The following is a 13,869-nucleotide window of genomic DNA, read 5'->3' as shown; positions in this document are numbered from 1 at the left end:
GAGACACAAACATTATTACATCCACCTCCTTATTTGACACGTCAGCACGTAGCTGCAGCACACAGCTCTATGCCTGAGTTTGATGGATGTTTTTCCCCTCCAATCAAGGCCCATCATAGACTACATTAGCTTGTGACCAATCACAGGTCACGTTAGGCCTGAGGAAGGAGCGTAGCTCCGCAAACGCGTCGCCTATCTGTTTATCCCCGTACGGACCCGGAAGTGACCCTGTTCCCCGGATCGAAAACAGTGCGTTCCAGCGGCAGGATACAGCAAGCATACAGCAGCGCAGCCTGTCATATGAAGCAGAACGCCATCACACGATGTGACTGGACACCTTACCTGGGACACCTGGCACTATCAACTTATTTTCTACACGCCTGTTTACATGCACCCTTGTGAGTACTTGATTTTAAAGATGTATTAAATTTGCTTTTAAATACTGCACTTAGAGTGGCGCCATTGTTGTTCTTCTCCTAAATGAAAACCTGAGACTACCCTAGGTAGAAAATTAGGATCAGGACACAATACAACCTTATCCTTGTGAATGATTAAATATGGCTCTTTATAAGAAAGAGCAGCCAAATCTGATACCGTTCTTGCAGTATATATGGCTACCAGCAAAACTAGTTTCCTTGTCAAAAAGGATCAAGGGAATATGTCGTATCGGCTCAAAAGGCTGTTTCTGTAATGCCTACAGGACTAAATTCAAGTCCCAAGGGTTCAGGGGTGACTTAACCGGAGGTTTTAAGCCACGTTACCCACTGAATAAAGCTACGAACGAAAGAGTGTGAAGCAAGTGGTCGCTGAAAAAATACCGATAAGGCCGAAACCTGGTCCTTGATGGTACTCAAGACTGGCTTTATTTCTAATCCCATCAGTAGAAAGTCAAGGATTCTACCTATGATATATTTCCTGGGGTGCCAACCCCTGGATTCACACCAGGAGACATATGCCTTCCAGACTCTATAATAAATGACTCTGCAGGCCGTATTTCTTGCATTAACCAGGGTAGACTCCACTGAACCTGACAGCCCATGCTTCTCCAGAATGTGGGTCTCAATAGCCAAACCATTAAATTTAGCGTTGGCAAAGTAGGATGGAATACCGGACCTTGCGAGAGAAGGTCTGGCCGTGGCGGTAGGGTCCATGGATCCCCTACCGCCATCTTTACGATCATTGCATACCAAGATTTCCTGGGCCACAAGAATCGCCGACTTCCCTTCCTTCTTGATCCTGCGAAGAAGTCGTGGACGCAGGCAGAATAGGAGGGAATGCATAAATCAGTGAGAACCGATTCCACGGGAATAGCAAGGCATCTGTTCTGCATGCTAGCGGATCCTTTGTTCTTGACACAAAGTTGTCGTTTTCTTTGTTAAACCTGGACACAAACAGATCTACGTCTGGGATTCCCCATCTTTGACATATTGACATGAAGATATCAGGGTGAAGGAACCATTCTCCCGGGTACAACTGCTGGCGACTCAAGTAGTCCACCTGCCAATTTTCTATTCCTGGAATGAAGACTGCCGATAGGCAAAGTACATTGTTTTCTGCCCAAGATAGGATAGGATTCACCTCTCTCTGGGCAGCACAACTTCTTGTGCCCCCTTGGTGATTAATATAGGCCATTACTGTGGCATTGTCAGATTGAATTCTGGCAGGACAATTCCATAAACTGAACATTCAGGCCCTCAGGACCAAGCGCTCTGCCTGAAATTCTAGAATGTTAATGGGCAAGGCCATTTCAGATCTGGGCCACTTCTCTTGGACAGTTGCATCTTCCAGGACTGCTCCCCAACCCAAAAAAGGTTGGCATATGTTGTTACCACTTCCCAGGTAACTGAAGGAAGGATTTTCCCCTTTGCAAGTTTTTGGTTATTAACCATAAACTGAGGCTCTGGCGCACCCAGCCTACAGCACCTGGTATTTCCAGGTGGTCTCCCATCCAGGCACTAACCAGGCCTGACCCTGCTTAGCCTCCAAGATCTGACGAGATCAGGCGCTTTCAGGGTGATGTGGCCATAGGCTTTGGAGTCAGACACATTGGGAATCTAGAGCTTGAACCCTTTGTTCCAAGCCGATAGGATACCGTTTTGCAGCAGTCTTGACTGAAACTGAGCATAAGGAAACAGTCTTGAATGAAGCCACCGTCTTTCCCAACAACCTCATGCAAAGCTGAATAGAAGAATTCATCTTGCTTCGACCACCTGAATCAGTTCCTTTTTTGGCGCTGATCTTTGCCTGGGGCAAGAATACCCTTCTCTGGGTGTATCCATGATCAAACCCAAGTATTTTAGCCTACTTCATGGTTTTAAAGAAGATTTCTTCTAGGTTGAGAATCCGACCTAGATATTCTAGGTAGTTAAATGTGGTGACCATACTTTGGTCTAAGCGGGCTACCGACTGGTCTATCAAGAACAGATCGTCTAGGTAAATCATAATCGTTATACCTTGGGCCCTTAATCTGGCTAGAAGAGGGGCCAGAACCTTTGTAAACACTCAAGGTGCAGTAGCTAGACCGAAAAGCAGAGCTACACACTGAAAATGAAGATTTTCCACCTTGAAAAGTATATATTACTTTTGAGTGAAGAAATAGGCACATGGGAGGTAAGCATCTTTGATGTCGATTGACGCCAGAAGCTCTCCTCCTTGTAGGATGGAGAGAACTGATTGGATTGGCTCCATGCGAAAAAAGAGTGGTTATATTCAGGAATTGAATTTAGATTTTTGAGATCCAGAATGTCCATTCGGTTTTGGAAAAAAAGGTTTAAACCAAACACCAACCTCTGCTCTTACATGGGGACCACCATGATCATCTTTTGCCAAAAGATGGTCCAATGCTTGAGAGAAAGACCTCTTTTTCTCTGGATCCTTTGATCTGAGAAAACGAGGAGACGGGAACTCTCGGAACTCCAGTTTGTACCTTGGAGCTATTGAGGAAGTCCCCCATCTGTCTCGACACTCTTCCTGCCAGATCCTTGAGAACTGCAGAAGAATTCCCCCTATTCGAGCAAGCATGGGCGCCTCCTCATAAGGAGGTTTCAGTATTTTGTAGGTTTCCTCCCCCAAGACCTCTTTTGTCCCTGGGGTTGACCCTGAGGATTACCTTTTGAACTTGATGGCGGAGGCCATTGTGACTGCCTGGAGTTTTTATAATGAAAATACATTTACTCCTTTTTTTAAATGGCAAAGGGGTACTTTTTCCACTAGAATTTCTTTGGATGTATTACCCAAATCATCCCCAAATAGCTACCGCAAAAGGAAGACTAGCCAGGAGCTTCTTGCATGGTGCTCAGCGAAGGCTGAAGGATAGAATCTTTCATAGCAACTATTGCAAACATAAAGCTACTAGTAGCTTGCCAGATCCTGAACCTGCTGAGCAGGATAACCTTGAACACCTGTTTAAACTGGTCTCTCGACGATTAACCAATTACTATCAGTGCAGGCTGAGACACTCAATCTGCCAGAGAAAAAAAGTGTTTTTATTTATTTTTTTTTAATAATAGGAATTCCAAATCAAACTCTTATTCCCAGAGGCTATATAGCAGCGTTAATTGCTGGTATACCCCACTTTGAGCAAATTTTCCCCACCATAAGATAAAAGTGTGAAAAAACTTTTTAGGATTGAAAAAAATGCTTATCTGGGTGATCCACCAAGATACAAAAAAGCTTTTCCAGCAATGAATAGACAGGAAAGGCATGCACAGCTTGAGGAGGCTTTAGCAAACCCAAACACTCAGTTAAGGTTACATAAAATGTGCAGCGGACCATTCAGCAAGAAATTGCACCATCAATCTTACAGATTGTGAAAGCAGATCCACCCGTATTTGACACCTCAGAAGAGGAGTCATTAGCCTCACCATGGTCCCCTGAGGGAATTCATCTTCTCCTGCCCCTAGTTCCTCAGTTTGAGGGTCCTGGGTAATGGAAGAGAACCTGTTGCATTTTGTCCCACACTGGGATGCGATTAAGCCTCTAACCTTTTTTTTTTTTCAATCCTATCATGGCTGAGGAAAAAAAGACCTTTTTAGTAACAAACAGGCTGCAGTGTTGAAAACAGCTACAAACATTTCATGGCCCCGATGCTCACTCTGACCAGCCACCCCTTCTCAGCAGAGGATGCCATTGTAGAGAGGAGTAGGGCTTCCAGAGCTTGAGGGAGATCCTTTTAACCATTTTTTTGAGGGTGTTTCAACCCCCCCTTCTGACCTTAGCCCGATGCACAAAAGCAGAGGTACTATCAGAAGAAATCGCATCGACTACTTGAACAATAATTCAGCCACTCCCGTTGCTATTAATGCGCAGCCTGATGCAAATAGTAAATGTATCAAATAGGAAATGCCTGTCTCACCAAACCCCTTTCATGCCCTTCTTAGCTCTCGTGTCACTCCGACAACTTGCAACCAGCACAAATGGAGTTTTTACAACACACTCCCGCGCCGGCGTTGGAGGATGCCAATGCCACACTAAGCCCCGCCCCCTCCGTTGCATCACGCCCCCCTTCTTTCAAAAAAAAAAGTTTTCCCACGCGAGCGCGGGCATCTGATCCTCCGGGATCGGCTTGTGTGGGAGGGATGGCGAGGAAGAGACCTGAAAGCCGCCGCCGTGCTAGGGGCCGTGAAAGAAGAAACCGGCATCACTGATCAGCCTCATGAAGAGGGGGAGAGTTCAGCCCAGGTGGGGGGTGTCTGGTGAAGCAAAATCCCCCCGAACTTACCGGAGGTCTGCCTGCTAGCTGGAGGAAAAAACCCTGCTGCTTCTGTGACACAGTGTGATCTCTGAGCAAAGCATGAGAAGGTACGTGCTCCATACAGCCCCCAGTGGTGACACTTAGGCATGACAACATTTTACTTTTTAAAAGGAGACATTTCATAAGAAAAATTTCTTAGAAAAACTCCACTTACCTTTCCCGCCACAGGGTTTTCTGTGGTAAAAACCAACAGACCCAATCTTCACCCTTCACGGCGGGTTCCGTTAAACCTTCAGGAACCGGGGACCCTCGGGGAACCCACACTCCTGGCCCTGTATTAGCCCCCAGCGAGTAAAACTTTATGGCTCTAGAATACCAAAGTACTGGATCCCGGGGTCCAGCTCTCTAAAAAGAGAAGTGTTACAGGTAAAACCTCGTTTCTTCTAACACAATGCTCAGGTACCATTCAATTCAGCCTAAAAGACACTTTGAATGGATCCGGCTGCATAGCTAGCCCCAGCAAGGATTGCTCCAGTGGAGCTCAGCACAGCACATCTTTACTTGTGACCAACTTAAACAATGGCGAAAAAACTGAGGTACTCACAGTAGTGGAAGGGGTTAAATAGGGAGTGGACTTCCTGTCTTAGGGTGTGCCAGTGTCCATCACCTGAAGGTGGCCTATAACCCACATAGTAACTACTATGGCTCTGTGTCCTGTGATGTACGATAAGAAAAGATGATATCTGAATGATGCCTGCAGCTGCAGGCATCATTCAGATATCCCCACCCAAAGTCAATGATGTCATATGATGTCCTGGAAGTGGTGGGAAGTGGCATGAAATACGAGAGCTGTGCTAAAGTACTGGTAGTTAATCTTGAAAAAGAGACCCAGTAGGACTTAAAACTGAAATTAAAGTAAACTTCACTTTAGGCATAAAAAAACCCCCCAAAAAAAAAAAAAAAAAAAAAAAAAAAACTTTCATGTTCACCTCTACCCCAGATCCATCCTCCCCCAAATACGTACCTACTGTTGTCAATCAAATCCTATGAGGAGGGAGTGGGACACACACACACATAGTCTGGCTGGGGAGCAAGCCCACACAAATGCCCCCATAGCAAGCAACTGAGAGCGCCGGCAGGGGACCCCAGAAAAGGATGTTGGGGGCTACCCTGTGCAAAGTCATTCCACAGAGCAGATAAATATATTGTGCTTATTATTTTAATAAACAAATAAAGCTATACAGTGTGTGTGTCTGAGCACCATTTGGATCTGCCAGGTACTGTGTAAAAGTGAAAACACACTGTAGTGGGGCAGCACACGCTGAAAATATACTCCACACACAGATTTCTCAGTTGCTACATTGACGAAGGATAAAGGTCACGTAATCGACTAACAAAGAATGGAAAATAAGGAGTCTAAAAGGATTTTCGTACAGCAATACAAGTATTAGCAGTTTAGTTATAGCATGCACTGCTTAGATCATGAAGCATGCCCACATGGGTTTGAATCCACTGTAATACAGGGCACATTCACCCCCTTCCTGCCCAGGCAAATTTTCAGCTTTCAGAGCTGTCGCGTTTTGAATGGCAATTGCGCGGGCATGTTGTACCCAACTAAATTTTGTATCTTTTTTCCCCACAAATAGAGCTTTCTTTTGGTGGTATTTGATCACCACTGCGGTTTTTATTTTTTGCACTCCAGATAAAAACAGACTGAAAAAAGTTTTTCATCGTTTGTCACAAAACTTTATAACTTTAAACTATAAAACTTTATAGGTTCTCCTTCACTGATGGGCACGTATGAGGCTGCCCTGATAGGCACTTATTAGGAGGCACTGGCAGGCATCACTTATGGGCACAGAGTGCCATCCTAATTGGCACCGATTGGCATCCTTGGTCATAGGCTCTTTACCTAGATCGGAGACGCGGTGTGTTAGACTGACACACCATACCACCTATCGCCACGATGAGTGCCCCCGTATACTCTGATGTGAGCGGACGTGTGAATGGCATGCTCCAGCTTTTTTATCCTGCCGACTAATCAAAAATGTATGCCCGGTGTGTTTGGACTGATATAATCCACTGCCGCCTGTGTTACTGCCTCTCTGCCCTTCCTCGCTTTGAGTCTTAGTGTACAATTCTGAACAGCTTTGTTGGCCTATGTATGATAGACTCGCTATCTCCTATTACTCCGTTACCCTCCGCGATCCATCCGTGCTGCTGCCTGTGCTGCTGTTTGAGCAGTTTGTGAAGTCTTCCTGTCGGCTTGTCCCCCTGCTTTCCTGTGCCCTTACGAGCTTCCTCTTTGTTTCCCGCTCCTCCTCCTCGGCCCATTGGCTGTGTCGGGGGTTGCGGTTGGCGGAGCTCGGCTGGGGACAGGCTGATGTCAGATGATGCTGGCGGTGTTCGTGGATAACCTGGGAGAGATTTGGTGAGGCTCGAAGCAACACGCTGGGGATACGCTAGGGCTCCCTCTACAGGACAATAGTGTCGGAACTGGGCTCGGCAGTGATTGAGACCTGGCTGAGCTCAGAGCAGAGACGCCTGGTAGTCTAGCATCTCTAGAAGCACAGGAGCCTAGGAGAGCATTGTTAGAGTAATAAATATTATAGAATAATAATGTACAATATAATTATATAATACTATCTAATATAAATTCAACCACTTTTAAAAGGGGAGAGAAGGAGAGGGAGAGGAAAAGTGAAGGAAAGGAGATGAGAAAAAGTAGAAAAATTTAATTTTTTGTGAATTTTTTATTAATTCAGTGCAATGACAAGGAAAAAGGAGTGAAATGGAGCTTCTGCTGCAATGGTTTCTATGCAGGATGCTAGTGAACTCCTTCAACAAACACATGGTGGCAAGCCTGCAAAGAGAAGGTTAAAGAAGCTGCGACGGCTAAACTTGCAAAGTGTGCCTTGATATCTAAGGATAATGAAAATGAACACTCTCAGTATGCTGCCAGTGAAGAATTGGAAGATCTCTGTACTAGAACAGATATTAACATTTTACACAAGCTTTCAAACCAAGGGATATGTCGTGTGGAAGAAACATTAGGCAAGAATGTAGGACAGCCTGTTGATAAAAAGCCTAATGTCCTATATACTTCATCAACATTACATGTGCCAGCAGAACCCACCTTGCTAGATGTGCTCAGAGCAGTACAACAGTGTCAAAAATCTCTTTGTGATTTAACTGGTCAAGTGCAAGGACGTAGCCGCCCTAACTGTATTCCTGAGTGTGGCTTGGGGTTAAATTTCAGCACCATTAGCGGTAACCCCAAGCCACACTCCTGGAAGAGGTTACTTGTCCCCAGGATCCTGCGATGTCCCCCCGCTGTGTCCTCCGCCCCGATGTCCTGTGTGCCGGGCAATGTTCCCTGCGAGCGCCGCGACGCACGGGGGCTGAACCTGGCGGCAAATTCAAAAAAGTGAAAATTCATAACACATACAGTACACTGTAATCTTACAGATTACAGTACTGTATGAAATCATTTCACTTCCCTTTTGTCCCCAGTGCTTTGTCCAATGCCCTGCATGCAGTTTTATATGATATATACTGTTCTTTCTGCCTGGAAACTGGAGAATGTCCATAGCAACCAAAAAGTGTCCCTTTCTGTCAAAAGTCAGCTAGAAAACAGCGATAGTAAATTAGAACACTTGCAGAATTGAGCGGTTGTGAATCGTGGGGAAATTTTATTATTTTTTCTAATTATTTATTTATTTATTATATTATAATTTATGATTTTGTGTTTCAAACTTCATCATACCCGGGATATCTACTAGACTCTTGGTGGACAGATATAAAAGTGTGTTATTGCCAAGAAGTACAGGCCTACAATATAAAACGCCAAATTTCTATGCGAAATAATTGTACCGCTTTGAGATGCAAAAATCTGAAATAATCATACCGCCAGGGAGGTTAACCAGTTCCGGACCAGCCGCTGCAGTTATACTGTGGCAGGTTGGCCCGGCTGCGGGAAGCGTCGTAGCTATACGTCGTGTGCGACCGCGACGAATGGATTCACTTCAGAACCGATCAAACCCCAGGCCGAGGCCAATGGTATCTGGCCTGGACCTGGTGATCGGTCCTGGCGAATGAAATCCTTCCCCTGCATGTGTAAGTGTAAACATAGCAGGGGAAGTTATGTCATCTCCCCTCGTGGAACTCTTTACCGTTCCAGAGAGAGGAGAGGAGACATCTCACAGTAAGTGCACCAACACTACACTGACACCAGTTCACATAGGTATACTTGTCACCCCCTGATCGCCCCCCAGTTAACCCCTTCACCCCCTGTCACTGTCACCCAGTGCAGTGTTCATATTTTTTTTTATCACTGTACTGGTGTCATTAGTGACAAAAATCAGTGTTGGGGTACATAGTGGTAGGCCCATATAGGTCTAGGGAACCCCCTAACCCCCCAATAAAGGTTTAACCCCTTGATCACCCCCTGTCACCAGTGATCACTGTATTCGTGTCACGGGTGACATATTACCTAGATAATATGTCACCCGGCCAATATGGCATGTCTCCAACTGCTTTAATGTAAGCAGATCTCTTTTTTTAATAAACTTGGTTATTTTTGGTAATACACTATTGGAGGCTTACTTATTTTTATATGTGGATCCGGACACCAGGTTGGAGGTGATCTTCCCTTATTTCACCAAGCAGTCTTCTTCTCTGACTGATCCTGAGCTCTGGAACCGTGGCAATTATCCATTTAATGGATTAAGGCATTTATCTATGCCCATGAGGTAAGAGTTCTGAGAGCACATTGAGTTGGTGTTATTATCTGATCTACAGTTAACATGATATGTTCTATTTTACTGTGAAGATTTATGAATTTTTTTGCACAATTTTTTGCACATTCAAGTTTTTATTTTCATTCTTATTTTTAGCTTTTTGGACTTTTTAAAAAAAAAAAAAATTCTAAACATTGGAGGTGCTTACACCTAAGCTTGACAATTTTTACACTGTATATTATTACTTTTTTCACTGGTGAGAGTTTACCAGCTTGAAGATTTTTTAGTAGCACTTGTATTAGCTATTTTTTACCACATTATCACTATGTCTAAATACAGTGGGGCAAAAAAGTATTTAGTCAGCCACCAATTGTGCAAGTTCTCCCACCTAAAAAGATGAGAGGCCTGTAATTGTCATCATAGGTATACCTCAACTATGAGAGACAAAATGTGGAAACAAATCCAGACAATCACATTGTCTAATTTTTTTAAGAATTTATTTGCAAATTATGGTGGAAAATAAGTATTTGGTCAATATCAAAAGTTCATCTCAATACTTTGTTATCCTTTGTTGGCAATGACAGAGGTCAAACGTTTCTGTAAGTCTTCACAAGGTTGTCACACACTGTTGCTGGTATGTTGGCCCATTCCTCCATGCAGACCTCCTCTAGAGCAGTGATGTTTTGGGGCTGTTGCTGAGCAACACGGACTTTCAACTCCCCCCAAAGGTTTTCTATGGGGTTGAGATCTGGAGACTGGCTAGGCCACTCCAGCACCTTGAAATGCTTCTTACGAAGCCACTCCTTTGTTGCCCAGGCGGTGTGTTTGGGATCATTGTCATGCTGAAAGACCCAGCCACGTTTCATCTTCAATGCCCTTGCTAATGGGAGGAGGTTTGCACTCAAAATCTCACAATACATGGCCCCATTCATTCTTTCATGTACACGGATCAGTCGTCCTGTTCCCTTTGCAGAGAAACAGCCCCAAAGCATGATGTTGCCACCATGCTTCACAGTAGGTATGGTGTTCTTTGGTAGAAACACAACTCGTCATGTTTGGAGGAGAGAGAATGCTGAGTTGCAACCAAACAGTTCTACTTTGGTTTCATCTGACCATATGACATTCTCCCAATCCTCTTCTGGATCATCTAAATGCTCTCTAGCACACCTCAGACGGGCCAGGACATGTACTGGCTTAAGCAGGGGGACACGTCTGGCACTGCAGGATCTGAGTCCCTGGCGGCATAGTGTGTTACCGATGGTAGCCTTTGTTACGTTGGTCCCAGCTCTCTGCAGGTCATTCACTATATCCCCCCCGTGTGGTTCTGGGATTTTTGCTCACTGTTCTTGTGATCATTTTGACCCAACGGGGTGAGATCTTGAGTGGAGCCCCAGATCGAGGGAGATTATCAGTGGTCTTGTATGTCTTCCATTTTCTAATTATTGCTCCCACAGTTGATTTCTTCACACCAAATCTTGCCTATTGCAGATTCAGTCTTCCCAGCCTGGTGCAGGTCTACAAATTTGTTTCTGGTGTCCTTCGACAGCTCTTTGGTCTTCACCATAGTGGAGTTTGGAGTGTGACTGTTTGAGGTTGTGGACAGGTGTCTTTTATACTGATAACAAGTTCAAACAGGTGCCATTAATACAGGTAATGCGTGGCGGACAGAGGAGCCTCTTAAAGAAGAAGATACAGGTCTGTGAGAGCCAGAAAACTTGCTTGTTTGTAGGTGACCAAATACTTATTTTCCACCATAATTTGCAAATAAATTCTTTCAAAAATCAGACAATGTGATTGTCTGGATTTGTTTCCACATTTTGTCTCTCATAGTTGAGGTATACCTATGATGACAATTACAGGCCTCTCTCATCTTTTTAAGTAGGAGAACTTGCACAATTGGTGGCTGACTAAATACTTTTTTGCCCCACTGTATTTACATGTTTAGTAGTATCATTTGGTCACTATTGTCACTTTATCTTTATTGTTATTTTTAGCCACCAAGGTCTTGCGCAAAATCACATATAATTTTTTATATAAACTTTACTAAAACACATAACTGCAGCGTTCGCAGAGTCCGGCCTGATCCCTGCAAAGGCTAACAGTTTTTTGTAGCGTTTGAAGCACTAGCTGACCGTCAGGAGCTCTTTTTCCTGTGAGTCTCACCACTGTGCCAGTAAATTTAGAGACCAAAATGTCAAATTGAAGGTACAATAGTGAAGAGGCCTACACGTTTCTGAGCATGACAGTGAAGAGGAAGTCGTCCATCTGTCAGATTCAGGCTCAGAATACGAACCGGTAAACAGCAGCACCACCCTGACAGATAGCTCTAAAGACGGAGTAGTGGTCCCTGCCAAGGTCAGGCGAAACTCGGCCCTGTTGTTCTGCTGTCATAGAGGTGCAAGAACCGCAGGGCTCTCGTATGGAGCAGAGAGCCAGTACTAGTGCTGCTCATCCTTCTGGTGAACTGGCAAGCACCAGCAGCCTAGTACATCCTGGTCGTACATCCAGCATTAAAGTAACACTTGGTGATGTGGCAAGTCCCATAAGTGCAGTTCAAGCTGGTGAGGTGGCTAGCACGGGTAGTGTCCCGCAGCCACCAAGAAGACAAACACTAGTGCCCTTCCTGCTGCATTTGCCAATCCTAATTCGGAGGGCAAAACTTCTGCAGCACCCGTACTTCCCCCATTCGCTGGCCAACACGGAATTGAGGTAGAAATAGTTGGATTTTACGTCACTTGATTTTAATTTGCTGTTTTTCATGGAAAATCTCTATAGATCTATTGTGGACCAAAGCAATTTGTATGCTGGTCAATTTATCGCCGCTAATCCCCAGTTGACCCTTGCCAGAGATTGGAGACCTATTACGGTCTCTAAATTTAAGTGCAAACAATAAGTGTAGCGCTAAAAGTGAAATATTAAATGTCTATATGTATCCAGACCGACCCAGTCATGTAGGCGGGATGGGTACAGAAAACAACAGTGATTATATTAGTTAAATGAACCTCAAAAATTGTGATATTAGAAAACATCCACAAAAAGGGAACTAAGAAAAATGTCCACAACTATAGTGTCCAATAAGTGAGGGGACTTGCCCCTTAATCTTCAACCGAAATGGAAGATACGCCAATGGGCAGGGATAAACATTCAGGTAGAAGGGTGGATACTCATACCGGATCTGTTGGACGCACCTACCATACGGCAGTGCGTCTATAGGGCTTGTGGGATAGATAGATCCCCAGTAGTAACGCCAAACTGGATAGTTTCCTGTAGGCCTCAGGCTCCAATCGACACGGGTTAGGTGTAGGTTAAAAACAGAGGTTCCCAAGGCTTGAACAGCCACCGAACAGGTCCAGCAATGAAGATGGTCTAAAGGTGGTCATCCAAACTCCAGCATGGGGAAACAAGAAAAAAAGGGGCTCCACATGGCGTAGGTCAACCAAGGTAGGTTTATTTGAAGATAAAATACCGTATAAAAAAGTGATCACAAAAATAAATAAAATGGCATTGTGGGAAGCAGAGGTGCTGGCCCGACGCATTTCAACAAGTCTTCCACAGGGGCAATTCTGAATTTAAGACCTTCCTGGGCCTATTCCTCCTCATGAGCATAACTAAAAATAGGATTTTTAAAACAGCTTACCTGTAAAATCCTTTTCTTTCGAAGGACATCACGGGACACAGAGCCACAGTAATTACTGATGGGTTATATAGGTATCACTGGTGATTGGACACTGGCACACCCTATCAGGAAGTTCAACCCCCTATATAATCCCTCCCCCTTGCAGGGATACCTCAGTTTTGTAGCCAAGCAATATAGTGTATTAGAAGAGGGGCGGGACCTCTGTGTCCCGTGATGTCCTTCGAAAGAAAAGGATTTTACAGGTAAGCTGTTTTAAAAAATCCTATTTTCTTTCTCGAACATCACGGGACACAGAGCCACAGTAATTACTGATGGGATGTCCCAGAGCAATGCTACCTGAGGGGGGGGAACCACGACCAAGTAGGGTGCAATCAGACCTGAGGACCCTGTACCGCTGCCTGCAGCACACTACGCCCAAAGGCGATATCCTCATGCCTTCTCACATCCACCTGATAGAATCTGGTGAATGTATGAACTGAAGACCAGGTTGCGGCCTTGCAGATTTGAGCCATAGAGGCCCGGTGATGCACTGCCCAAGAAGCACCAATAGCCCTTGTGGAATGTGCCCTGATCTGAAACGGAGGAATCTTCTGTTTCAAACCGTAAGCTTGAATGATCAACTGTCGAATCCATTTAGAAATGGTAGCTTTTGACGCTGCCTGTCCTCTATTGGGGCCCTCTGGCAGCACAAACAAAACATCCGTCTTGCGGATCTGAGTAGTTGCCCCTAGATAGGCCTTAACTGCTCTTACTACATCCAACGAATGTAGAGATCTCTCTTCCGGAGAACAGGGATAGGA

At 44.8% G+C, this 13,869-nt stretch overlaps 1 protein-coding gene and 1 pseudogene across 2 annotated transcripts in view; both read right to left on the bottom strand.

Moving 5' to 3' along the window:
* SEC24A (SEC24 homolog A, COPII coat complex component) overlaps positions 1-13,869 on the bottom strand; it is a 233,736-nt gene that overhangs the window by 70,077 nt on the left and 149,790 nt on the right. The window lies entirely within an intron of this gene.
* LOC141135828 (5S ribosomal RNA) lies at positions 1,912-2,030 on the bottom strand (annotated as a pseudogene).

This window comes from Aquarana catesbeiana, linkage group LG03 (assembly GCF_042186555.1).
Source record: "Aquarana catesbeiana isolate 2022-GZ linkage group LG03, ASM4218655v1, whole genome shotgun sequence".
NCBI lineage: Eukaryota > Metazoa > Chordata > Amphibia > Anura > Ranidae > Aquarana > Aquarana catesbeiana.
This window is presented reverse-complemented; position numbering and strand designations above follow the sequence as displayed.